We start from the raw sequence: 26895 nt of genomic DNA on the forward strand, positions 1-26895 counted from the left end.
TGGCTGAATTCCATTTAGCTGCCTCAGTTTCAGGGTCCTGGTGTTATGCATGCTGCTATTTTTATTGCAATATTTGACTGATTTGCCAACTTCTTGAACTTTTGCTTAAAATGTTCAGAAAATTCAGATAAAAATTATAAGTTCAGAGACAACAAGTGGACTATTTTTACATAAGATAAACTCTTAAATTATTATACATTGTTATAGATTAAAACCCACTGGTATATAAAATACTCAAATGCTACAAAATACACATAAGGTTCTTTTTATGCTACACTGGGTATCTATATAGACTTTTATTTGTATTTTCTTGCCTGCTGCTTTTTAAGCAAATGACTTGAATGTTTTTTCCACCACTGACAGAAACACAGCTTGCGGCACATGCAACAGATGGCAACATCTGTCTAGCTGTGTAAATGAGTGTGTGTGTGTGTGTGTGTGTGTGTGTGTCAGCATGTGCATTCATAGCGGATACATATTTCCAGAATATGCTCATACTTGTGAACTGCTGCCATGTTTGCTTGTATTATTATCACAAGTGCATTCCAGTGATTATCATCATGTATGAATGTGAATGTGTGTGTGTGTGTGTGTGTGTGTGTGTGTATGTGTGCGTGCGTGCGCATGACTGTTTGCCTTCCACCAAAGAGCTCCAAGCTGTCATGTTTTAGCCTCCTATGGTTAACATCCGCTGTGTTTAGCGCCGCCATGTCGCTATGTGACACACACCGTCTAATAGAATCAAAATGACACGCTGCCATGGTTTATCATGTAACACACACACACACACACACACACACACACACACACACACACACACACACACACACACACACACACACACACACACACACACACACACACACACACACACACACACACAAGCTCATTATTCTGCCAGCCAGTGAGCCAACCAGTTACCGGATTATTTACCATTGAAACCTGTTGTGAACATACAGAACTCACACATGAAACACTACAGGGCTCCAGACATGATACCTGCTTTACATTTCAGAAGGAAATTAAGCATGCTGACATATTCTACCCGGATTAAAACATCAGTGAATAGTGATATCGATATAGAATGACAGATATTGTCCGCTGATAACTCTGTTTTTCACTTTTTCACTAATGTATCTGCTTTTGGCATTATGTGTGAGTTTTAAGTGGGACTTGTGTGTGTGAGTCTCTGTGTGCTTATTTGCCAACATCTCTGTGTCACTGCAACAGATATTCACAGAAGATTTCACAAAGAATGAAGCAGCTTTTTGGATGACTTTGGCTTTTCTTTTTGGACCATTTAAGGGTTTCAGACTTCATCACAGCTGGACTCTTTTGGACTAGATACTTCAATAATTTCAAAGTACCTAAAAATCACTCGGCTCTCTCATCCTCGCACGCAGGCGACCATAAAATCCAATCTTCATAACAGCTTTACACCTATTAGCTCTGATGTGAAAAACTAGATGACTCCACTGATGTTCACGTCATCAGCCCCAATACCAAATATTTCTGGGCTTCCGAATCCAAACAATGGCGGCATCTGCTGCTGGACCAATTCTTTAATGGAAAACCTCACTCTCTCGCTGTCTCTGTGTCCTTCGCTCGGCCATCCAGGCACTAATGTAAATGAAAAGCAGTGGGACGGGGTGTGTTGTTAATGTGTGGACAGGGACAAAAAGCCAGGCTCTGGGCTGGGGCTATTGTATTGGCCCTGTGACACACATCCCAGCCTCAACACACACACACACTCACCCCCCTCTTCCTCCTCTTCCCTCCCCTCCTTCCCCTCTGTTGACGGCCCCTCAAAATCAATAAAAATGATCTTGAAGTCCATCCACCATTTGGCTGCATCATCTTGGAAGTGCCTTCTTTAGGATATAGCAGCCATACTGTACAATGGGCAAGCAGAGCGCGTGTAATTTGCCATTGATTTCCCCCTCCTCCCCCTCTCCTCCTGACTCCTTAGCCCCTAGTCACTGCACACAGCACAAAAAACTAACTTCATCATACACCCTGTTAATGCACATGCACAATAAGCCTCTTTTCTCCTGCCCTCTGGTAATTTCACTCTTTCTTTATACTTTTCGCTCTCTCTTTCTTTCCTCCTTTATCTCCATCGTGCTCTGGCCCTATTCCTGAAATGTCTTCACAGGTCACTGTTCTTTCACTGCAGCAATATACAACTTAAAACCTGTTTTTTTTTTTTCATTTCTCTACCTCTTCTCTTTTTCTGATCCAACATATTGATGCTGTCAACCTCACGTTTCTGAACACGAGTAATATCTTACTATCTTATTGTTTTATTGTATACCATCAACTTTTATCAAGCTGCAAACTAAATTTTTTTTTGTCCTTTATCTCTGATCTCTTCATAACCATCATGTTCTTTATGTTTCTGACACTGTTTGAATCACTGTGAAAATCTGAATTGATCTGAATATGGCCAGACTGATGATGTGCACTCATTTTGTAATGTTTCATTTCTCTTAGTGGTGAATTTGTTGTCGTTTGTTGTGTTAAACCACAAACCAAATGGCTCAATGTGAAAGAATGATGTTGAAATTTGTTTTGCCAGCAGTTTCTTTAGGAATCATAAAAATGTTGAGAAAACACAGAAACATTCAGCTTCTTTTCAAACATTCATTTCTTTTGTCATGGTTAACTAAATAAAATGACTAAATAATTGCTGTTTTTATATCACAAGTTTCATTTCAGCTGTCACACTTAAACCAAACAGCCATTGCAGAATATTTATTGCACAGTTTAGGGCGTATTGAATTTAAAATCTTATTTTTGAAGCTGCTTCATTAACCCGTGTGATTCATAGCATCATAACCTGGAAAGAAACAAGGAGAAAACAGTTACAATAGCTTTAAAGCCATGTTTAAAACCAGATCCCTCAGACATTAATGTGCCACACAGGCGTTTTCAGTGGCTCTGACTGCGGTAATCTCAGGTAGAAGGTGGTAATTCACTGAGGTCTCCAAACTCCATGTAATCAAATTATCAGAGCCATGGTGGTGGGAAAGTGGTGGGAAACTGAACAGTAGCAGCAAAGTGACTCAGGAAACTGGATTTCCTGCATATAGAACAAATAAGATTAGACTTGTTAGGTCATTAACATCTGACATCAAAGGAATATGGTCCAGTCAAACGTGAACTAATTTTACTTTGTGTTCTGTGAGCATTTTTTTTTTTTTTTTGAAAGGAATGTTTTTGAATTACTTAATAAGTAAATACTTTTGTCATCTTTGTAGTTTGAAGGCAAAAAGACCAATAATGACACATTTCCAACTTGATCTTTCCACATGTAACCGTCAAACACACAGTGTGACACACTGTGTATGGTCCCACAGACCTACTAATGATGAGATGCGTCTGCAGGACCTCTCATAGAGACACACATGATCTCTGGACATGTACTTTTAGGGCTGCAACTAATGATTATTTTCAGGAAAGATTCATTGATTTCATTCATGTTTAGTCTATAGAACATCAGAAAGCAGTGAACAATGCCCAGCATGATATCCTGGAGTGTGAGGCCATACGATCAAATGTCTTGTTTTGTTCAACCAACAGTCTAAACCACCCAAAATAATTTACAATAATGTAATACTCACTTTTTTCGGGTTTTTGACATTTTTGCTTGAAACATTCATTTTCTTCCGACTGACTCATCGATTAATCGATCAATTTGCAGCGCTAAGTACATTTGACACCAAGTAAACAAAAGCATGTAATACTTGTCAATAAACAGAATGTACTCGTACTAAAACTATGAACTGACTCAAAGGATTTAATGAAAGCAGATTTCACACGTTTTTATCGATCTTTGGTCAAGTTTGAAAAATACAAATGATGTATTTCCAGTTTTCACTTTGACAACTGGTCTTCAGCCAGCTTCTGATCATGCCGTCGCATTTCCATTTTTGTCATTTCTGATGACGTTTTCCACTCATAGTGGTGACATTTGTGTCAGCCTGGCGATGCCTGCGCTCACAGTGGCGACCTTTCTAAACTTGGTGATGATGTTTCTCGCCACAGTGATTAAAATGTCTACTCACCGCGACGGTATTCCTACGTGGTGATGATATCTCTGAGGCAATTACAACACTCTTTTGGCTGCAGGTTTACGCGCCTGCTGATGGCCTCTCTGGGTTGGGTGATGGCATGTTTAACCTCGGAGAGGAGCGTCTCAAACAGCAGGGACGACGTTTGAAGAGATCTGATTGTAAAAACTGTGTTCAACTTAGATCTGAATCTGAAGAGCTTGCTGCACACTGAACCACATGCATGTACACACGTATGCACGCGCGCACACACACACGCAGACAGCTGTCAGTCAGTCTTTGAAAGCAGCATGTTGTTTGCTAAGTCTGACACTCTGCTTCAACCGCTCTAAGCCTATTACTGTATTCTTTTGCAGCTGTTCACAACACACACACACAAACATACACACCTGCAGCGGTGCTATCACTAAGAGCTTATTCAGTAAGCCTATAGCATATCCTCCAGCCATATCACACATCATTCTCCCTACACACACACACACACACACACACACACACACACACACACACACACACACACACACACACACACACACACACACACACACGCGATATCTGAATCTTTTTTTCCCAGAGTGTTGTCATCACTGTTTGTTGAGAGTATCATTTACAGCCAAGGTGTTTGAAGAAAGACACCTCTCCCGTGGCGTGGCGTGGTGTGTGTGTGTGTGTGTGTGTGTGTGTGTGTGTGTGTGTGTGTGTGTGTGTGTGTGTGTGTGTATGTGTGTGTCTCTTTAGAGTGGGGTTTTGCAGCTCCTGACACTGTTATCAGCTCTAGTCGAATGTATTTCTTATCGAGGTGGAGGTGTGGAGCGGGTGGGGAGGAGGGGGGACGGCCGACAATACAAGCTTATCAAACGTCCTCAGCCGCGATTCGGCCTGTCACTCAAGACCCATGTGCACGCTCCCAGGTGTGTGCACACACACACACAGACAGACAAAAACACACAGACAGCAGGCCCTTTTTGATTGATAGATGGCTTTCCCAACAAATAGAAAGCTGGGATCAACATCCTCATGGCCCCTTTTTACCCTGCACACACTTATGCTGTGGCATAACATGAGAGTGTGTGTGTGTGTGTGTGTGTGTGTGTGTGTGTGTGTGTGTGTGTGTATGTGTGAGAGAGAGAGGGAACATTCCTGAGTAACAAAGGTGGGATTAGGGATGCATTAGTTGGCCGTGGAACGAGAGGCCTGTCAATAACAGCAGCCAGAATAAACCCTGAAACCTCGATAAGAAGACAAAGGCTGAGTCAGATAGCAGCAAGCAGAGAGGGAGAGAGAGCGAGAGAGAAGGGGGAGAGGATCAATAGAGAGAGAGAGGAGGGGTGAGACAGAGCAATGGATGGATGGAGCGGCAGAGAAGGGATCAATATCAAGAGAGACATGGGGAGAGAAAGTTTTCACAAAGACAACTGAAAGGGTGAGGCTGGGTGAGGACGAAGTGACTGAGGGAGAGGAGGGTAATGGATTGAAGGATGGAGGAGAAGATGCTGAGAGTTGGGATGTAGGTAAGAAGCAGAGTTTGACTGAGATGGGTCGATAATGATAGCAGTAATGTTGTTTTACATCCTGCTGCAGCCAAAAGTTTGGGGTTATTTCCAGTGTTTTTATTGAACGGAGAAAGACGACGTAGACTTCTCAGAAAAGAATGCATCCGTGAGTCTGACTGAACGAGAAGTTGTTCCTCTTCATAAGCGTGCTGTTGGGATTAGGAGGCCTCATGACTGACTGGCTGCTACTACAAATCTGCCTTCATTTCACTCCCAGTGATGTAAGCAGCCAGTTCTTTGTCTGTAATGTTTCCTTGTATCAATGTCCATCATGTTCGTGTAACTACACATATGAGCTTAGCTGCTTGTCGCTGCACCTCAGCCGGAGCTCCAGCAGGCTACGTAGTGACCGTTTTCCACAACAGGAAGTTTTCCAGGAACCCTGGAACTTTGCCTGCATGTCGAGCAGTGGCACCAGGGTACAAATATGAAGGACGCTACAAGTGGTGCGAAGTACACCATAGTTACCTTGCCTGTCTGATTGAAATGGCAGACCGGGAGATTTCTGCAATTATCTCAGCAGACGTCCTCCAAAGACAGCACGGAGAGACGGCCTTGTGTCTTTACCTGAGACACAAGCAGCAAACCGAGACATTCATTATTGTCAGATTGAGGCTTTCGAATCTTATTTTGTCTAAAGAAAATGTAAAAATTCTGCTATTGGGATGACATAATAGCACTAAAGTGAGCAGAGCAGCTTCTTTCCTCATGCTGTGAGACTCCTCAATTGTTTATTTTAATCACTTAATTCTTCATCAATTTCTATCATTTTTTGTTTTGTCAGTTGCATAAACAGCTAGCATACGACCCTGTGCTGTAGAATGACAAATAAATGAACCTTGTACTTTAAAGGTCCAGTGTGTAGGTTTCAGTGGGATCGACTGAAAAATAGAATATTGATCATTATGTTTTCATGAGTGTATAATCACCTGAAAATAAGAGTCACTGTGTTTTTGCTGAGTTAGAATGAGTCTTTTATATCTACAGAGGGAGCGGACCTTCCTCTGTGGAGTCCGCCATCTTTCTACAGTAGCTCACGGACAGACTGAACAGGCTCTAGAGAGTCTTTTGCACTACTGTAGGTTTTCCTACTAGTCTGGAAGGGAAGTGTGAGAAGAGGTGCATTCAGCTGACTGCAACCTGCAACTTCACTACTGACGCAACTAAATCCTACACATTGGACCTTTAATTCAAAAGCGGTTTAGATGAATGTAGTCCCAAGAACAAGCATGAACCAATAAAAATCTTTGCTCTCATTAGAAAATGTCAGGTCGACAGTAAATTCAAAAATTTAGGCCACATTTCTGAATCAACATCTTACAGACAGGTTGGTCACTTCCACTCAATGCCAGAGTGTTACAGGTCTTCATCTCAAGGCAGAATAAGGTTGACATCCAGCTGTGGCGGGATGGGCTGTGATGCCTCTGATGGAGAAGGAGCCGAATAACTGGCCTGTATGCTATTTATCATCCTGCCAAAGACGTGCCATCTTGAATTGGTGGTTGAAGAGCGGCGGGCTCTTATTCACAACAATCCTACTGAGGCTTGAACCAATGACAGCAGGGCAGCGGGCGGGGAGGGGCGTGTAATTGTTTCACTGGCTCTCATTAATTAATTTCCCTCCTTCATTTATACTGGAAGCACTACATAGGTCTGGGAGGTATAGGTAATGATACACAGGGAGAGATGTGAATACTGAGAGAGAGAGAGACACAGAGAAAGCACAGAGAGAGAGTGCATCCTATTCCCGTCAGCGTGGCAGCGAGCAGCTAGCTGTCACACAAAGACACAATGAGGCCCGGCAACAAACAGCCACTTAAAAAACAGCCTGGCAACAGAGAGCAAATTCAATTAGAGAAGTAATTAGTAGATACAGGGCCAGGCAGCGGGCTGCCACGACGCCACAACACAGGAATTAATAGGCGCGGATAGGAGGAGGACGCTGTCATAATTAAGAGGCAATCACCTATGTCAATGAATACCTAAAAAAAACACAGCCCCCCAACGCAAAACTATTAATTCAGTGATCAAAAAATATTTCAGGAGATGATTAATACAGCAAATTCATTTTAAAAGACTAATTTCTGGAAAGATAGCGAGACAATTGCACATAATGTACTCCGCCTGGCATTTATATTGCTAATTAAATTTTTTCTTTCTGATAATTTGTCGAAGGATTGGTCTTCCCTGCCTTTCTCTCCTCCTCTGTGTGTGTGTGTGTGTGTGTGTGTGTGTTTGCTTCTTGTAGAGTTATGAACCAATGGAGGCAGTGTTGCAGCAGTAAATACACTGCAGAGGCTGTCAAACAGAGCTGTGTCTCGAAACGCCTCCGGCAAAATGCCGCCACGCATGGACGAAAAAAAACAACATGAGTGCAAAAAAAAAAAACCAACATCAAAAAAACAACACAAAAAACTTGCTGTTTCTTTCCGTCTTCAACTCTTGCAACATCCCTCCACCCTCCCCTTATTTATCTCCCCCTCAACACCACCACCACCTCCCCCACGACTCCGCAGATACAAAAGACCTAGCAATTAAATTAGACGATAAGAACGTGAAATAAATCAGCAGGTTATTGATTGATTTGTCTCTCTCTTGGGGTGGGGGTGGAGGGTGGTGGCAGCTATCATTTCACACCAACAGCTCCTCTATCGCTAACTAATTACTCTGTTTCTGAAATCCCTAAGATGAGACACCAAGGTTTCATTCGACAGATAGAGAGGCTTTGCAACAACAACACAAAAAAGCCCCACATACATAGAACGGAAACGAGACGGAGGTATCTGAAGGATTAGAGAATCATCAGAGAGTGTAAACAACAAGAGAAATGTTCCTTCTGGGTTGCCTTGGTATCAAACATGCGGTAAGTGACGGGATTGTTTGTCTTTCGGCCTGATGTCGCCGTCACCCACATCAGTGTAGACGTCCTGATGCTGTCAGAAAGTCATTAATCCAAACAATAACCAGCGAGCTGCCCCGAGAAGCTAGTCCAAGGTTGTTGGTGCGTCAGCGTCTGAAAGGAAGAGACCTGAGCACAATGTGAACTCGGTAATAAGCTTCTGAAAGTGTGCTAGCCACGCTGCATATGTATAGAAGTAGAAGAAAATCTGTAAGTTTATACATCTTCATAACGAAGACAAAAATGGTGAAGGTGCTGAAGGGTGGTCGCTCTCATTACTTCATGTCATTGCGCCTTCAGGGAAACCTTCTCTGAAGTAGCCCTTACAAAATACATCAGAATACATGCAGTCCACAAATACTTAAATAAAGAGAGCATCATGAAGTAAACAAACCGAAAAACCAAGACGCAAGAGATAAAGTTGAATGTTTTTTACTAATGTGGTATTAGAATCCTAGGTAGCTCTGAGTGAGTGGATGCTGAGGATAGAGATTTTATTTTTGTTCAAATTTGGTTTTAAAGTCAAGAACGAACCCTCAGGCTCATCGAACATGAAGAGAAATTTGTATCTCAGTGTTTTATTTCAGACCGCTGAGGCCATCTAGAACTGCGGTTGGCAACCTTTCTGGTTTGAGATCCCTTAAACGAATTGGTGTTTGCTGGAGACCCCTTTTCTCAGGTTGCACATGTCCATGAGTTGTAAGCAGTGATTCTCTGACCGAAATGTAGAACTTCAATACTACCTGAATTTTCTTATATTGAAAAAACAAAAGCAAAGGAAGAAACAGTCAGAAAAAATGAACATAAATTCATGTGGGAGACTTTTTCCTCTTTTCCATCTAATTAATTGTCTCACCATTCATCAGATTTATCTTATGACCAGTTGGTGGGATCCTGACCCCCATGTTGGGACCCTCTGCTCTACACAAAAGGCACACTGTAAAAAACTTCTGCAACCAGTGTTTTTGCTGCTGAATTCAGATCCCATGAAATGTTCATCTGTCTATAAAACTACACATTAGGACCAGCCTTAAAGGAGATTACAAACCATTTTGAACGCTCTAAAACAGCGAAGAAACAATCCAGAAATCAATCAGACTGCAGCTGGACTCTATTTACTTTATGCATCTATTTATTTTTTAAGTTAAAGCTGCGGTAAATTAAATGTACTGATACAAAAACCAGAAACGGACGGACCTCTAACATTAGTGTTCAGTAAAAACAATTGCTGGTGCACTTAAACTGAGGATGGACTTTGCGTTGTGAGCCTCCTGAAAGAACGCTAAACCAATAAAGACATCAAAAAAATTCCAGATGAAAACTATTTACCTCAACAGTCTCCACACCGGACAGAAACACCTTCACATTTTATTTCGCCTTCTATGTGGAAATGAAAAGCAAGGCCCACGTTGAGGGGGTGCAGGCTGTGATGATGAGCTGAATTTCCACATCCACATCTTTTAAATACAGATTTAGTTTTTCTGGCTCGGTTAAAAAATGGAGGCAGATCTCCATACACGGAATTTACATATTCATCTATGACAGTTGGGGGTTATTTGGAGCCCCATTTTGGAGTGATGTGAGAAAAAAATATCCACTTAGCCATATCATCTGCTACGATCGGGACTCATAAGCCTGGCAATAGGCTGAGAGGGGAGGATAACACTAATATGGCCTCAGAATTCTATGCGGGACTAGTTAATGCTATTTACTGAGGAAGGTAGATGATCGACTGGGGAGCAGAGAGGAGAAGGGAGGGAAGGAGATGGACATTAAGTGGCCTTCGGAGTCTGTGGCCGCTGCTTTAAGAGCCAATTACCAGGCTAATGGAGTTAATGCCAGAGATGAGATGGGCTCGGGAGATGAGAGAAGAGAGAGGAGAGAGGATAGCAAGTATGACACAGAGACAAACTGCAGCGGAGAGAACGATTAGTGTTTGTTAATCTGATGGGCAAATCATTAAGTATCAAACATACTGTAACACATCAGGAAAGAAACCAAAACGGGCTGGAGGGGCAAGAAAAAGCGCCACAAAACACACACGGACGAGATCTGTCTCGATTTCATGATCCGTCATGTTAGGCTGCAGATTAAAAGTGTGATCTCCGGGCTCATAAACGATTTAGCCAATTACCAACGTTATCTAAAAACGCTTTAATTTGCCATTCAGAGCTGCAACAGGGGCCCTCGGAGCCGTCAATGAGGGTGATTAGAGCCCAGATTGCAGCTTCGAAAGGCCCCAAACATCTGCTGTCAGAGTGACTTGGAGATGTCGATACAGGAAAAAACTCCTCTTCAGAGCCTGGCATCTGATTAGCGAGGAGAAGACTGGGGCAGAGGAGAGGAGGAGAGAGGAGAGGAGAGGAGGAAGAAGGAGGGAAGAGAAGAAGAGGATGAGATTGGAAAGGAGAGGAAAGAAGAGGTGGAAAGACCTGAGTTGGTCGGCTGCCAGCTAGCTCAGTGTGACAGGGAAGGCCCATCTGCGCTCCCCGACACTCAAGATGGCAGATGTAGAAGCAGATTGATTTTCATTCAGCTGTCATGATACACAAGTGGAAAAAAAAACACTCGTGCATGCACGCACGCACGCATGCACACATACACAACCATGGTGTTTGAGAGCTCTGTCAAGTGCCTGTGCTGCTGTTGGCTGTCGGTCTGCCAAGCTGTTTCTCTCCTCCCTGTCATTTCCTCATTCTCTATCCCTCCCTCTCTCTCCCTCTCTCTTCCTCCCTCTATCTCTCTCAACGAGCCCCAGCAGAATCTAAACGCCACATCTGGCGCTCAAATTAAATCATTTACAGTCCATAGAGAGAAGCGGCGTTTAGTGACAATACAGCCGGTGGGGAATCAGTGTGTTTTCTCTAAGCTCTGACACCATCGTCTCCTCCGGCATCTGATTAGATGTCATCGCGGCGCAGTTCAGATGTGCAAGACGTGTTTTCTTGCTGCACATTCAAAATCAGGGGGTTGAAAATGTCACGGAGGGAGCTGATCATCTGGTGGCGTCGCCTCTGACACCTGCACTCCTTCCTGTTTGTGTCACAGCTTCCATCTGCGGGACTCTTAACTTCAGCACATTTCATTTTGTGCGGGCATGCAAAACTGTGCGACTGAAGGTTACCAGAAGAAGAACTGAGATCACATTTTCCTTCTGCTTTTACAAGTGTTTACAAAGTCTCTCGGGTGCTGGTTTTAAATCATGAGATAAATGTGTGGAGTAACACAGAAAATGTGGTAATGTGGGTATGAAAGGGAGTGACTATTCACCTTCAAAGTCCACTGCCTTTGAGCAAAGCATTAACAGCATAATTGCAGGTGGAGCTGGTGGCTGGACTGGTCAGATCTCTGTGTGAATGTGTGCAACTCTGAATGTGAAGCAGGGTACAAAACATCATTTGGGTTTTATTGCCTGTGACAAGACCCGGAGGTCCTCACCTGTGGAAAATCTGTCCACACCTGAAGTGCATCAATGCACGTCCTTAAAAAAAGAGATGTGATGTGAACTGGAAACGAGGACAGTCACACCCTGTCCTAACCGACCAGAGGATAATTACACCTGGTCTAAATTGTGGTGAGGCCACACAGACTCCGGCGCTGCACTGTAGAAAAATGCTTTAAAAATACAGGACATTTTGTACAGTAACGTACTGTTCTTCACAAACATCGTCCTCCATCCTGCTCCTGTGCTTTACTGAACAAGCTAACTGTGGTTTTATCTAAGTCAGTCTCACCCTGTCATCTCATTTTGTGCTCAATTTATGTTGTATTAACTTTTCTTTTTTGAGTTAAATGCATGATGCTAGCATGCACACAGGTGTTTTCAGCTAACGTTAGCTAGCGCCTCCCCTTCAGCTGCTGAGTGGACCACATTTGATGTTTTTCTGTTAAACCATGTTACCAGTAACATGTTTTGATTTCTACACAATCAACAAACTAAGTTGATGTCCATGTGGCTGTCCTTATAAAAAAAACCTGCGGGACTCTGAGTGGGGCTTTGGGGAAAGATGTTACTATGGATCCTGTTTTATGTATTCTACAAAAATGAAAGTATTTTAAATTTATCAGTTACTGAGTGTGTTAGATTCTTTAATAAAAGACTCATTTTGTGAGGCACTGACTTGTCCAAGTCATTTCTGTGACAGCAATTTTCAGGGTTTTCATTTTAGATTCCACAGTTCTATAATACATTTTACAGTAATGAACTGTGAGCTGTGGAGATTACAGTCACAACACTACAATAACACTATCATGCAACCAACCAGCTGACCGTATTATACTGTAAAGCTACAAATTATACAGCACTTTAAAGTATTTTTTTACACTAATAAACTTGTTATAGATTACAGTAGATACACTGTAGAATAGGAGTTTCATGCTGGCAACTGTAGCTTCCAGTAGTTTACAGTGTGGCAAAAGCAAGATGCTCCACCAATTAACAAGCCGCCACAGTCCAACAGAGCAGCAGCACTTCATTCTTCCTGAACCGAGAGGAACCTGTAAAGACTGCTAGCTTGAATGAACGCTCCAAAAAAATCACTCAGTTCCAAAGCAATAGCACCGACTCCAGCGCCACAAGTGACTGGACATTTGCAACTCAAAGGTCATTTGAAGTGGAAGGCGCTTCTCCCCCTCAGTCTCCCGCCTTCACTGAAGGCCAAGGCAGAGCTGTCTGAACCTCTGGTTAACGTTAGCGAGGGTTCAGCACATGCAGAGGCATCAGAGATAGACTGAATGGAAGGTGTGTCTGAGCGGTATCAAGGATGTAGATTGGCCACTCGGTCACTCACTCTCCATCTCTTGACTCCAAACAAGAGCTCTGCAACTCACAATTTACATCCAAAGCCAATGTTCAGTGGCAGCGCGGGAAGCTGTGTGGGGAGGGTGTGAAGGTCTGGGTGGTTGGAAAGTTGTGATGTGTGTCTGACATCCCATCAGAATTGACATAAACACTATTTTTCCTTAAATATAAGCATGTATTTTTATGCTAATCATAGCTTATTTGGCAGGAACCACAATCTAGCACAGCATGGGCAGATATTGTAGAAAGTGAAAATGACGTCAGTCAACACAATCCGACATTTTGCAGAATCATTCAATATCAACATCCTTGTATGGCAATGAGGCTGGCTTTTATATGTCTTATTAGGAGGCCGTGGCTCAGATCAAACTGTACGTGACGCTGCCTTGCACTTCAGGAAGTCGTTTATGAACTAAAGACAGATACTGTCAGAGTCTAGAAGACAGAGGTATCTATTTCCTCTGATAAAAGGCCAGAACAACTGGAAGCAATGTAAAGAAAAGAGAGGGAGAGAGAGGGGGGGAGAGAGGGAGGGGGGAGAGAGAAAGAGAGGGAGGGGGGAGAGAAGCAATGTAAAGGAAGTGAGCGAAGAAATGACATGAACTCAGGTCTCTAGTCAAACTTGTAACACAGACCATGGTCAGCATCCTTAAGGCCACCAGGATGACCAATTCAGGTTTCACTGTTCATAGTATTTTCTAGAAATGACTATAAATGTATTTTTAAAAAATCAAGAAAAACTGCCTTTAGTTTAAGAAAATGCTTGAAAGGAACTGAATTTGAATTGCAGTGTAACAATGCCACCCCATTAGCAGCTTCTTTTTAGCCTTTCTTAAGAAAACAAGATTTCAGGACTCAATAACAGACTGAATGACTTGTTAAGACAGAGATTTCCTCTCTTAAAAAGGTCCCATTAAAAACACAAAACACACTTTCACAAGACGACTGCTGTGCATAATCTGTCCACACACTCCAAAAGTGAACTATAATGACCACCAGGGTTCTGCCAATCAGCTAATACTGACACTAATAAAGCATTCCACTCCCTGCTAATCACATTCAGCTGTCATTAACTGCTGCTCTGTCAATGGCTGATTCAGGCCTAATAAAATCATAAAACATTTCTGCTTTTTTCAAGAATTCGTAAACATGTCGTCTTAGAGATTTTGGGAAGCCTCATAGAGGACTATTGACTTGTAGCTCAGCCTGGGAACGGACTGACTCTTGTGAAATCCCTATAAAATATGAGACTGCTGGTCATCCATCATTATAGTCAGACAGCACAGGCCTTTGTTTGTCCGGCACCGGCCAGCACTGGACTGGTCTGGCTACTGGCGAGACTGTGTGTGTGTGTGTGTGTGTGTGTGTGTGTGTGTGTGTGTGTGTGTGTGTGTGTGTGTGTGTGTGTGTGTGTGAGTGAGAGAGAGAGAGAGAGAAGAGAGAGAGAGAGAGAGAGAGAGAGACAGCTGAAGCAGAAACAGTGTGAAACAGAAAGCAGTGTGTGTGTGTGTGTGTGTGTGTGTGTGTGTGTGTGTGTGTGTGTGTGTGTGTGTGTGTGTGTGTGTGTGTGTGTGAGGGTGTGAGAGAGGGAAGTAGTTGACCTGGTGTCAATTAGGAGCCATATCGTTCCATTCCCCAGGGGCGAGGCCGACTCTGAAACATTAAATCATTTCATTCACTTCAAACCGATCCTGCTGTTTCCCCGCCTTACACTGCCTGCGCCTGAAAGCCCCCGCTGCTCGCTGGTTTGGCGACATTTTCGCTAAACTGCAGATGAAAGTAGCTTGACTCGCAGAGGCTTCGATGCAGCAGTAATGCCTCGTTGAGCAAGCAAAGAGGTGAAAGAGCAATAATCCCTCAACAGATGCACAATATGTTTCTGCAGATCCGTTATTTGATCAATTTACTGATGTTTATTTGGTTGATTTAGAGGACGGCAGGGATGCAAGTGAAAGCTTATTTACGGCAACTCACGTTTAACACATTTCTCTGTAGAAAAGTTTCACCCACATGATAAAATGACTCCCCTTTAAACTCTGACATTAAATATAAGAACATAAATTCATTTAGAAACGAGTACCAGACAGACATTTTCTATGGAAGTCATATTTCTTTTATCATTGATTTGTATAAGTTAGCAAAATACCCCAAAAACTTCAAATTTGGTGGAAACTTTGATGACGTAATTATGAGCATTATGAGTTCTGCTATTTTCCCATGACCTCATGCATTTACATGGATTTTAAATGTTTTGCACATGTACACTAAGATTGTCACTTTCAGATCAAAATAGTCTCCATTAGTCAAATAAATGTAGAAGGTTGTGTGGTCATATATGCTCTCTGCTATGCTTTCTGTTGCTCACACTGGTTTTGGTCTTCCTTATTATGACCATCAGATGGAGACAATATAATGTACCATTTTTTCCTACAGGAAACAGTAAAAGCTAGAAGACTGAAATCACCAGACAGACGCTGATGTTGAACAGTGTGGATGAATCTGTTGAGCTTGCATGTGTATCCTGCTCAGCGTGTTGATGTGCATTCCAACACTGGCTGAAGAAGTCTTAATGGAAAACTATGTTTACATGGCAGAAAACGTCAACAGTGTAATGTGCAAACATCATTCACAAAGATTAATTAGTGCAAAACAGTGACATGACAACATGAAATACCAGCACACTGCTCACACTCTCATCCAAACTAAAATAACTTTAATACCATGTCTTATTGTTGAAATTTATGCATGAACACACACACACACACACACACACACACACACACACACACACACACACACACACACACACACACACACACACACACACACACACACACGGCCACATTTAGAAAGTATCACACACACTTAGGCATTGTTAAACTTCATGCAAATTCTCAAACTGATTTAGTAATAAATCCCATATTTCCGATCGTTGTTTGTTGGTGGCAGACTCCAAATCAGCTTTTCCATAAAATCCTCTCTGACAAAATGTGACAAACTATTGTTGTGCTTTGTCTCCATGTCACTCTAATCCTCTTTCTCCCTCTCTGCCTCTCCATCCCTCCATCCGCACTCCCCAACCACAGGGAAAGGCCTCAGTACTGACCGCGGTGAGCGCATGCACAAACAAACACACGCACGCACACACACACACACACACACACACACACACACAGCTACGGTCGTCTCTGTGGGTCTTACTGGGGGGCTAAGCTGTGTGGTCACATTTTACATATGTGTGTTTCTGTGTTAAATGGGGAGTTGGCCTGCGTGTCAATGGGTCTGGCTGTTGGGCAGCATGTGTGTGTGTGTGTGTGTGTGTGTGTGTGTGTGTGTGTGTGTGTGTGTGTGTGTGTGTGTGTGTGTGTGTGTGTGTGTGTGTGTATGTGTGTGTGTGTGTGTGTGTGTGCAACTTTTTGGCACATGCTCAGGTTGATCGGGTTGCTGTATGCATACATGTGCATGCCTGCATCCATGTGTGTGTGTGTGTGTTTGGCCGTTGTTGTAGGTATGCTACAGATCAGTTTAAGCCTTATAAACCTATTGTTGTGCAATAAAACCATCCTCTCATCTTTTATAACCTCTTTGTTTGACAGTCTATCCATGCTTCTGTCAATATGCACACACACTGAGGTCTAATACTCTATAATACATCGCTGCAGGTCGAACAATGCTGGGCCTTCATGCCTCCAATTTTTAAATGAAGGCATTAAAAAGCAAATAGAAACCAAAACAAAAAACAACATGTTTCCTGAGTTTATTTAGGTTTCACTTTGGTTTCAGGGGTGTCATGTCATGGAACTGCTGTGGGCTAAAACAGCTACACAGGGAGATAAACACACTTAAATCTCAGCGTCCAGATGATCATTGCGTGGCGGAGCCCCCACATATTTTGGTATGTTGTTATTTAGCGAATGTTTCATGTGTTTTCAAAATTCACTTAGTCTGATTTGTATGTTAATTCAATAATATATTTGCATGCAAGTAATGTTGATATTATGCTAGATTTATTAAGTAGTAGTTAGTAAATTAGCTGAACAGTTTTTGATACGGTGACCATTAATTATGGTTTTAATGCACCATTAACAATGAGAGGAGGTTTGTTCATGTTTCATTTGAATATGTGATATTCCCACAACATCAGCGATTATTAGCTCTGTCAATCATCGTAAAATCGATCGAAATAAAAGGAAGAGAGAAGGAATGAAGAATACAGATTTTGCTGGCACTATCTATGTATCCAAAATTCAATATGAGACAATTCACTTGCAACTTTGGCAACTCTTGTAAATTATCCCTATGATCATTTTTGGACACGATTTGGAGATAAAGAACAAATAAATGAATGCGCACATTTGGAAAAATCAGCCAGCAGCTCATCTCTAAAGTGTGTTCTTTCATTAGGTCGAAGCATTTTTCATCAAAACTCGTAGATATGTTGGGTTTTACCACGCTCCTCCAGGCATCCCCCACATGCTTCAAAGTCTGGCCCCTAGCAGAGCGCTGGGTATTGTGACGTAAGGACCTTTCCTTCTTTTACAGTTTCCTTGTATTCCAGTAGTGGTTGCCACTGGCAACATAACGTCCAACATAACATGGACAAAATGTTATGGTTCAGATGCCTAGAAACAAACACCCACATCTGCAAAGTTCTGATCATTTTTAAACCTGCAATAATTGATTTTTGGCTCCACCACGCTGGAGCTTTTTACTGAAAAGAGCCGCCTGTTGCATGTCACAGTGAGCCTGGTAAGTGTTGTGAGAGTGAGTCCAAACACTAAAGTTGCTGTAAAACCAAAACAGGGAGCAAAGGGATGCTAAAAAAAAGCTCAATAGAGCTGTGGGGAACTGCAGAGATGGTGATAATGCTCACTGCACCTGTCACATAACCCAGTCATCTGATCCACTGGTCGTGCAGAAATATCAATTATAACAGCTTTAAGTAAATAGTATTTCAAACTCAATACATAAAGACTCTGGGATATGTCTGTCAATTTATTCTGACAATAAAAGGGTCTAATTCAAGTCATTATGTCTGTATGTTTAATAATCACAGACAAATCTTTACTACTCCCTGATGATTTTATAATGACATGTCTTTCCAAGGAAGAGCTGTACGGTGTCACACTGTCACTGAGTGACAATCAACATTTTCATACAGACACAAATCTGTTACTTGGACTCGTTCACCGAGCCCTCACGCCACTGTCACTCAAACCCTTGTATCCAGATTACAACGCTGATCTCCACAAATGTTTTTCATGCAACTTTAGCGTCATTAAAGTTTATTAGCGCAAACACTGAAGTGTCAATTAGTCTGTGTTTATTCCCCCGACTTCTCCGAAAAGTCCCTGAGCTAAACGAACGCTGCGCTGATTAAAGTGGATTTAGAGCTTGTTGCATTTGATCAAAGTCCAGCTGATATCAGAATCGCAGGCCAGCTAAGCTCTCAGAGCCAAATCCATAATAATACTCTTACACCACCCACAACAAAGAGACAGCCAACACAAGTAAATAAACGTAGGCAGAAAATATCATTTGAAGACCCCTCCCCTATGAGTAAAATAATACCACCGAATACAAACTGCCATAATTGGTGAGAGAATTAGGCTGATAAGAGATGGGAGTGGGACAGTAAATCCATTCAGCTCATCTGTTTTACGATTGAAGCTTTTGAAGAAAAGTGTTGTTTGTCCTTGGTGCTGTGTCACAAAGATTAGTGTCACAAAGAGTTATGGATTTGTAAAATTATTTTACTTCATTATTTTTATTGATCTCTTAACAGCAAGAAAAGCAGTCATCAAAGTAAAAGGCTTTAGGTTTCCGACCGAAAAAACTATTCTGACAACAAGATGCGAGTTTGATCGTGTTTGCATGTTAGTGTGTTAGTGCCGAGGCTTTTTTAACCGAGCTGCATCTTCAAAAGCAGCGCTGTGAAACCTGGAAGCAGCACTTTCAGCCTGCGTAATGTGCACCATCCAACTTCACTGTCAGTATTTTCTCCCTCAACATTAACATGGACAATAGCTGCACAGCAGCAATGGTGAAACACTAATGTATAATGCCTTAATGTACAATAAAAGAGATGCAACCTCTAAAAGAAACACACGCGCACACTCTTCTATCCCAGCCACATGCTTGCCTCTCCGCCTCTCAGGGAGGGGAAAAGTTTTCTCCGTCAGCCTCTTAAGTGTCTGGCCTTCAGCTATATTACCCTCCCTCCACCTATCCCTCCATCACATCTTAATGTGTTTGATAAAACATCGGGCATAGAGGGAAGGGCACAAGGCGGATGATGTGCTTTTTTGGCCAAAACAGGCATCAGCTAAAGGACGAGGATAAAGGGCTGAGTCTCCTCTGTCTGTCTATTCGAGTCTGTCCGTCCACTAGCTGCATTAAGAAGCCGTCCGGCTTCTTTTCAAAGCCAGCCACTCTCGTCGGACCGCTGCATCTCAGGGCTTTTGTCCCCCCTCAATCTCCCCATCCCACCACCACAGCCACCCACCCCCCACCTCTGAGCCCGCTGCTGAGTGTCTATAATGGCCCAGACGAGGAGGGGGGAAAAAACTAAGGAAGTGAGAGAAATGGAGGAATGGAGTGAGAAAAAAAGAGAGAAAGCAGGAGGAACTGGAGGGTGAAGGAGGGAAGGGACAAAAGGAGGAGAGAGGAAAGTGAAGGAGAGAGTGGTGGCAGAGGAGAGAGAGGAGACACAGGAGCGAGATGTGCTGGGGGGGAAAGGAGGCCGAGTCTTTAGGAGGAAGCCAGGCGGCACTAAGCGTCTCTGTCGCTGCCCAGTCAGGCCTGTTCGCCCCCCTGGCCATGAAAACCTTCCCTCCTCCCCCGCTCTGCATCCCATCCCGGCCACGCCGCACTCCTCTCCTCCCCTGTCCACTTCTTCCTCTCATCCTCACACACTCGCACTTTCATTTGGTTTTGCCACACTTGTAAGGACTGTCCTTGGGATTACTTTAAACCCTCTGAACCTGGGGCTCTTTCACTCTTTATTTATAGGCTTATTGGCTGGTAACTACTGTACTCAGCTCGGCAAGTCACATGTTGTTATAATGAGGACAAGCTGCGATCATTTGGCATGTGAGTGGCCTAGTTTATTTGAGAAAAATCAAATCAGAAAAGTAAAACTAATTTCTAAGAAAAACATTTTGCTGCACTTTGCTCAAGGGGGTTGAAGGGTTATAGGGGCCAAATGTCACAATTACAAGCACAATTTCCTACAACAAAAATGTTAGCAACATCATTTAAAGTGCACAGTTTTGGATTTGGTGCAAAATCTTTGCATCGCTTTACTGCACAAAACACAACAGGACGAGGATGCTCTCTGTCCGGGGTATACGTAAATAAAACCGATATTCACAAAGGAACAAAACCACTCCAAACTCTGTGTCCTCTGCACTAAATTCACACGAGACAAGCTGCAACATCTTTGCTTCACTAACTTATGACAACTGTGTCTTCATTTTCATTTCCTTAACAGTCATCTGTAACATGGACGAATTTATTAACAACACTTAAACAATATCAAGTAACAATAGTGATGTAAGAAAAATATATTTATGTTTAACAAGTCTAAGATGAAGGTACAAAATCTCAACTTGTCTCCCATTAGCCCCTTTGGCACAAAATCTCTGCACTGCAGCACAGAATATGAAGATAGTGCTTCTCGTCAAGAGAAGAATTAGAATTTGTGATAATTGGAAAAATCTCTTCCAGAATGCTCATCCCCTTCAGTAATTCCAGACTGACGCGGGACGACACAATGCAAAGAAGGAGAGCAATAAGTTGCAGGATTTTCTAAAGGGGCTGAGGATGAAGCAGTCATCAATCATCGGTGTGAGGCTAACAATCATCTCCTCTGCAGACTAATATGTTTACAATAATCACAAGAAGGTACAAATGTGAAATTAGCAAAGATATATTGACGTTTCAGAAACACAAACAACAAAATCACTATTTGGCTGTCACCAACTTCAGTCTTCCTGTTTGGTCCGCAAAAGGATTGGAACACAAAGAGCGTGCACGCACACACACGCACGCACGCACGCACGCACGCACACACACACACACACACACACACACACACACACACACACACACACACACACACACACACACACACACACACACACACACACACACACACACACACACACACACAGCCAGCGGCCTCAGGACTAATTGCTAGATTGGAGCAGATTTTCTAGTTCAGTTCAGGGCTGTAATTGTGAGGAGAGCAGGGAGGAATGACAGGGCTTCAAGCTGAGAGGACAAATCACCAGGGGCCGCCGATTAGACTGCACCGATGTTCACATGTCCATGAGTGTGTGTGTGTGTGAGAGAGAGAGAGAGAGAGAGAGAGAGAGAGAGAGAGAGAGAGAGAGAGAGAGAGAGAGAGAGAGAGAGGGGAGAGAGAGAGAGAGAGAGAGAGAGAGAGAGAGAGAGAGGGAGAGAGAGAGAGAGAGAGAGAGAGAGAGAGAGAGAGTGTGTATTGGAGGGTGAGGGGTTAAGCCAACCATCTCTCAATTCCAGGTTTCCGTGGCACTGACCCCAAACTGTCACACACACACCATGTTGACCCCTGTAGGCCCCACATGCCAGTGAGAACAGTGTCTAAAACGACTTTTACCTCTATTATAAAAGAGAAAACTACCACTCCACTGTGAGTGTTTATGTCTCTGAAGAAGAATCCATAAATACCAAACAATTTGCTCACCTTGTGGAAGTTGTGAGAAGAATGTGGTATTTACAGAAATATATATGTAAGTTTTGAACTTGCTTCTTAGTGTTCCTGCATCTTAAGGTTTGATAATTATCACGTCCAAAGTGAAATAATTCTTAATCCCCCACAAAACTGCAGATTGCAGGGAAGAAGAAACCACAGACGGTGACAGAGGTCAACAGTTTGAGCAGCTGGGAAAATTTGAGCATGGAAACTCAATAAACATGCCTAAAACCACACCACATACCAGGTCTAGGCAGGCAAAATAAGGTATGCTTGAAAAATTAATGCAGTAGTATCAGTAAATATACTATAAACCTATTTATGGTGGCGATGAAACACTTCCAAGATCACCTAGGAAAACAAAAACAAATGTTTTGGAAAAAAAAACATCTATGAAGTGTAATTGGTGGAGTCTAAAGTCAGAGTTTAACTGACATATGATGGTCCAAGTATTGTGTCGTTTCCTGTTAACAATTAAAGGTAACTGAAAAAACAGTATTTACTGTAAGCAATGTGCAACCTTGATTCCCAAAAAAGTCAATAAATCAAACAGAATATGATAATTTTGCTAAACATAGACTCAACTGAAAAAAAGTACAAAGACAATATCTTTAATGTTTGACCTCATCAGCTTTTGTAAATATCTGCTTATTCTGAATTTGATGCAGCAACACGTTTCAAACACGTTGGGACAACTAAAGACTGGGAAAGATATGGTAAACAGGGTCAGTGGTAACAGGTGATAGTATCATGATTGTGTATGAAAGGGGCATCCTGGAAAGGCTCAGTCGCTCCAAGTGAGGATGGCGAGAGGTTCACCACGAGCTCAGGAACATAAAACCGTTGTCGGTGAATACAGTTAATTTGCAAATGACCATGTTCTGTTTTTATTTCTGTTTCATACAGCGTCCCAATTTTTTAGAATTGTGCTTGTAGCATGGAATTGGGGCACATTAAAGGACTTTGCAGCGCCCTTAAGCAAGGCATGTGGACCTCTCCTCTGCTAAACAGAGTCATACTGCTCAGCTCCCTGTGTGGATGTGCCACTGACTTGCAGTGGCTGGCTGAAGTGCATTACAGATAAAACTGTGTAAAACTGCTCCTTTAACATGGTGTCACTCTGCCATGAATCCAAGATGATCATCTGAAAGCAGAATCTCCAAACAGAGGGAAAAGATCACTATCGACTCCATCTCTCTTCCTCTCCCTGCATCTGCGGGAGCTTCATCAGACACAGCGGGACAGGAAGGGGACACACAGAGGGAGACCACCGAGGTCTCAACACAAACAGACAGAAACCTCATCCTGAGCAGCACCACAGGCATTTTGCTACCAAATAAATCTGCATTAAAACACCAGCACAGCCAGGAAAGCCTGCATGAAAACTCTTCATGGCCTGCGACAGCTATTCCTCACACACTCCACATGTGCACCCACACCAGGACTCTTTCTTAGCTGAGCTTGTTTCAAGAAGGGTGAGAGAGGAGGTGAGAAAGAGGGATGTCAAGAAGAAAAAAAAGGAAATTCAGACAGCCAATCAAACTTTTCTGTGTGACTCAGTTAGTTGGTAACACAGTCACAGAGTCAGTCAATCATTCAGCCAATCTTTCAGTCAGCTTACCTTGCAGTGATGTCATGGTTGTCATTATGACAAGGCCTACGGTCCTGGTGTCTGATTGGACGCTGGCTGCTGTCCAAACCAGCATTACATCCATGGCAGGAAAAGGAAAACAGAATCCCCACTCCTAAAGCTTGATTACTGAATTCCTGTCTCCTTTTCTCTCTGTATTTGGGTCCAGTTATCTTGCCACCTGCCTCAGCCTTGCCTACTTCCTACACCTCAACAGAGTTTAGACATCTTCTTCTTCAACTGTCTTCTCCTACACTCATCCAGCATTTTTGTGCAGGAAAGTCATGCATTTCTCTCTAGTTTAACCCCTTATATCATCCCCCATTCTCCCAGTTTTCTTCACTGTCGCTTCATCTTCTCTACCTGGCCTCCTCCTCCTCCATTTCTCCTAACCTGATCCCTCGGCTTTATCCCTCTAGCCTAGCATTCCTCTTCCACCTTAATCGTGGCCTCTCCTGCGCCTCACCTTTCTCCCACCTTAGCTTGGTCTCTGTGCCCACCCCACCCTCCCACCTTCACACACTTCCCCCCAGCCTCCCCTGGCTGTCATCCCCCTCACCCCCAGCCACGGTGTTCCTACCCCGGCCTCGGCTCTCTCAGTCCCTGCCTCTCCTCCAGCCTGCCTTCCCCTCTACTCTGCCTCCCTCAGCCCCAGCCTTCTGCTCAGTGTTCAAGGGGAGAGCCAGCTAGGAATGCTGTGGCTCTAGACGTTTTGTCCAAGCCCTAGGTCTCTTTCACTGAGGCAAGATTAGTTCATACAAAAACTCAACAATACACCACTGAAAGCCATTGTTGATATTCAACATTTTTCACATAGCGGAGCAGAATAGACAATGCGGCAGGCGGGAAAGCCCGAAGCGGACTAGCAGGGTTGATGGCTGATGGTATCTCAGCTGAGCGAGGGCCTTAATCCCTTTTATACACACACGCACGCACACAAGTACACACACTCTCAACAGCCTGGAGACAGCAAAATCAATACTGCTGTCTGTGTGTGGATCAGTGGGTGGGTGAGTGTGATAGGGGAAAGAAAGAGAATGGTACTGTTTGCACCTCTGTGTGTGTACACACACACACACACACACACACACACACACACACACACACACACACACACACAGACTCTGGTGTTGGATCTTTGTGTGTAAAGGATTTCTCAAGGTTCACTAAAACAGGAAATGTCAAAGCAAAGTCACAACATTTTTAATTTAGACAAAAAAGATGTGAAAAAAAGTTTTGTGGTGAAATGATAAAATTCAGTTCCTCTGAAATGCTGAACAAAACATGTTACAGTCTTGTGGATTAAGTTCCCATTATCTAATTGATCATTTAAATGAAACTGATGCTAATGATAAACACTGTCTGGGTAATGAAATGGTGTCATGACATATGATCATATTCTATTATTGTTTTATTATTATTGATTTATTTAGTGTTACACGTGTTTGTTGTTGTTTTTTTTATATGATGCAGAACAGCACAAGTTGGTTGTATTCAACATCTATTTGATAATTTAATATGTAATTTGCCTACAGCTGCCATTTTGTTTGGAGCCCTCAATCTGCTGAGAGATTATATTTTTATTTTATGCACACAAGATCATCATTTTGGCACGCAATGTATCATCTTTTGTGGATAAAACTAAAAAATATCACCTCTCATGACTGTCATTTATGAAACAGAGATTGTGATATTGATGTCAGCCACATCTTTCAGCCCTGGGCTAAATTTAGGTTTAAGGTTCTTCATGTAATTGATTCAGCTGTTTGGAGCTTAATATATCGTAACAAACTCAAAAAGCATTGGTCAGTTTAACACAAGTGATTAAAAACACTGAAGAAAGTCACCTTTCAGACATCTACATTTGGCCAGACATGGAATATTCAATATTCACATCCTTAAGTAAAAGTTGCCATAAAACAGGGAAAATAGTCTATTAAAAGGACGTGTTATGAATTCAAAATCTTAAATAAAAGCACAGAATATGAACAAAATGTACTTAAAGATTTGAAAGCCAAAGTACTCCTTATGCAGCAGAATAGTCCTTTTCACGGCTTTATGTGAAATACGCATAGTGGAAGTGAAAAGTAACAGAAAATGGAAACTCAAGTCAAGTACAAGTACCTAAAACCTGAGTAAATGAGGATCTTAATAAAAGGACTTGGCTGCCACAGTTAGTGTCAAAATCCCTGACAACACATTTCTGAATGAAAACTGGTTTAACAAAACAATTAGGTTGGCAACTACGGAATACAAAACTAACCTAAATAAAAAGCAGCTGAAATCTGACACACCTCATCGCTAATATTACCATCCTGAAGGTCTTCTCAAGCAGTCCCACTCGCTGCAATTTTCTAAAAACGAGAATTGAATCATCTTTAGAAAAATTTACCTTGACACACCGGAATGTGCAGCAGAATGTAAATTGCATTCCTGGAAGACTAATAGCCAAGGAAGCACTAACATGAGAAATGAATTGACAGGAGGAAAAAAAAAAAAAAGATTTTAAATAAACTGCTTCCCAATTTTCAGCCACAAGGACAGAGCAGGATTGTGACTTTGGTCTGCAGCAGCCTTTATGATTACAGCTGTTTAATGTAATGAACACCATGTCATGTAAAACTCATAAATCATGTCACGCTGGCAGAAACATTTCATAAAACATGATTAAAAGTGTCGTGTAACATTGGGAGCGACAGTGTCAGAGTGAGACATGTTAATTGTGCACTAATGATATGTAATGAATGTCATCAGCCCCGAGGCTTCGGCTAACGAGCTAAATGAACTGGCACTAATGGGCCTGTTAGCTTATCTTAGCGCTAACATTAGCTAGCATAATAAAGGGTTCGTACTCTGCTGACAGTGCCTGTGAGTGGCACAGCAAGTTCCCAGAGGTGTCATGTTACAATTACAAACTCCTTTTAAAATGCTATTTGACAACAAGAAAACAAAGACGTTGAGGGCATCTTGACACACACACGCGGCTCATGGCGAGGACACAAAAACAGATTGTTACAGACTTACTTTTATGCGTCCTCACTTTGCTTTGCCCAAGATCCTCCTCCTGCCCTCCACCTGGACTCCAGATCCAGATCCGGATCCAGTTACCAGGCTTTCCCAGGACCCCCAAGTCTGCTAGGTAGCAGAGGAGAGGAAGAGGAGGACGAGGAGGGAGGGAGCAGGGGCCTTCTCTCCCTCTCTT

This window comes from Chaetodon trifascialis, chromosome 4 (genome assembly GCF_039877785.1).
Source record: "Chaetodon trifascialis isolate fChaTrf1 chromosome 4, fChaTrf1.hap1, whole genome shotgun sequence".
NCBI classification, from domain to species: domain Eukaryota; kingdom Metazoa; phylum Chordata; class Actinopteri; order Chaetodontiformes; family Chaetodontidae; genus Chaetodon; species Chaetodon trifascialis.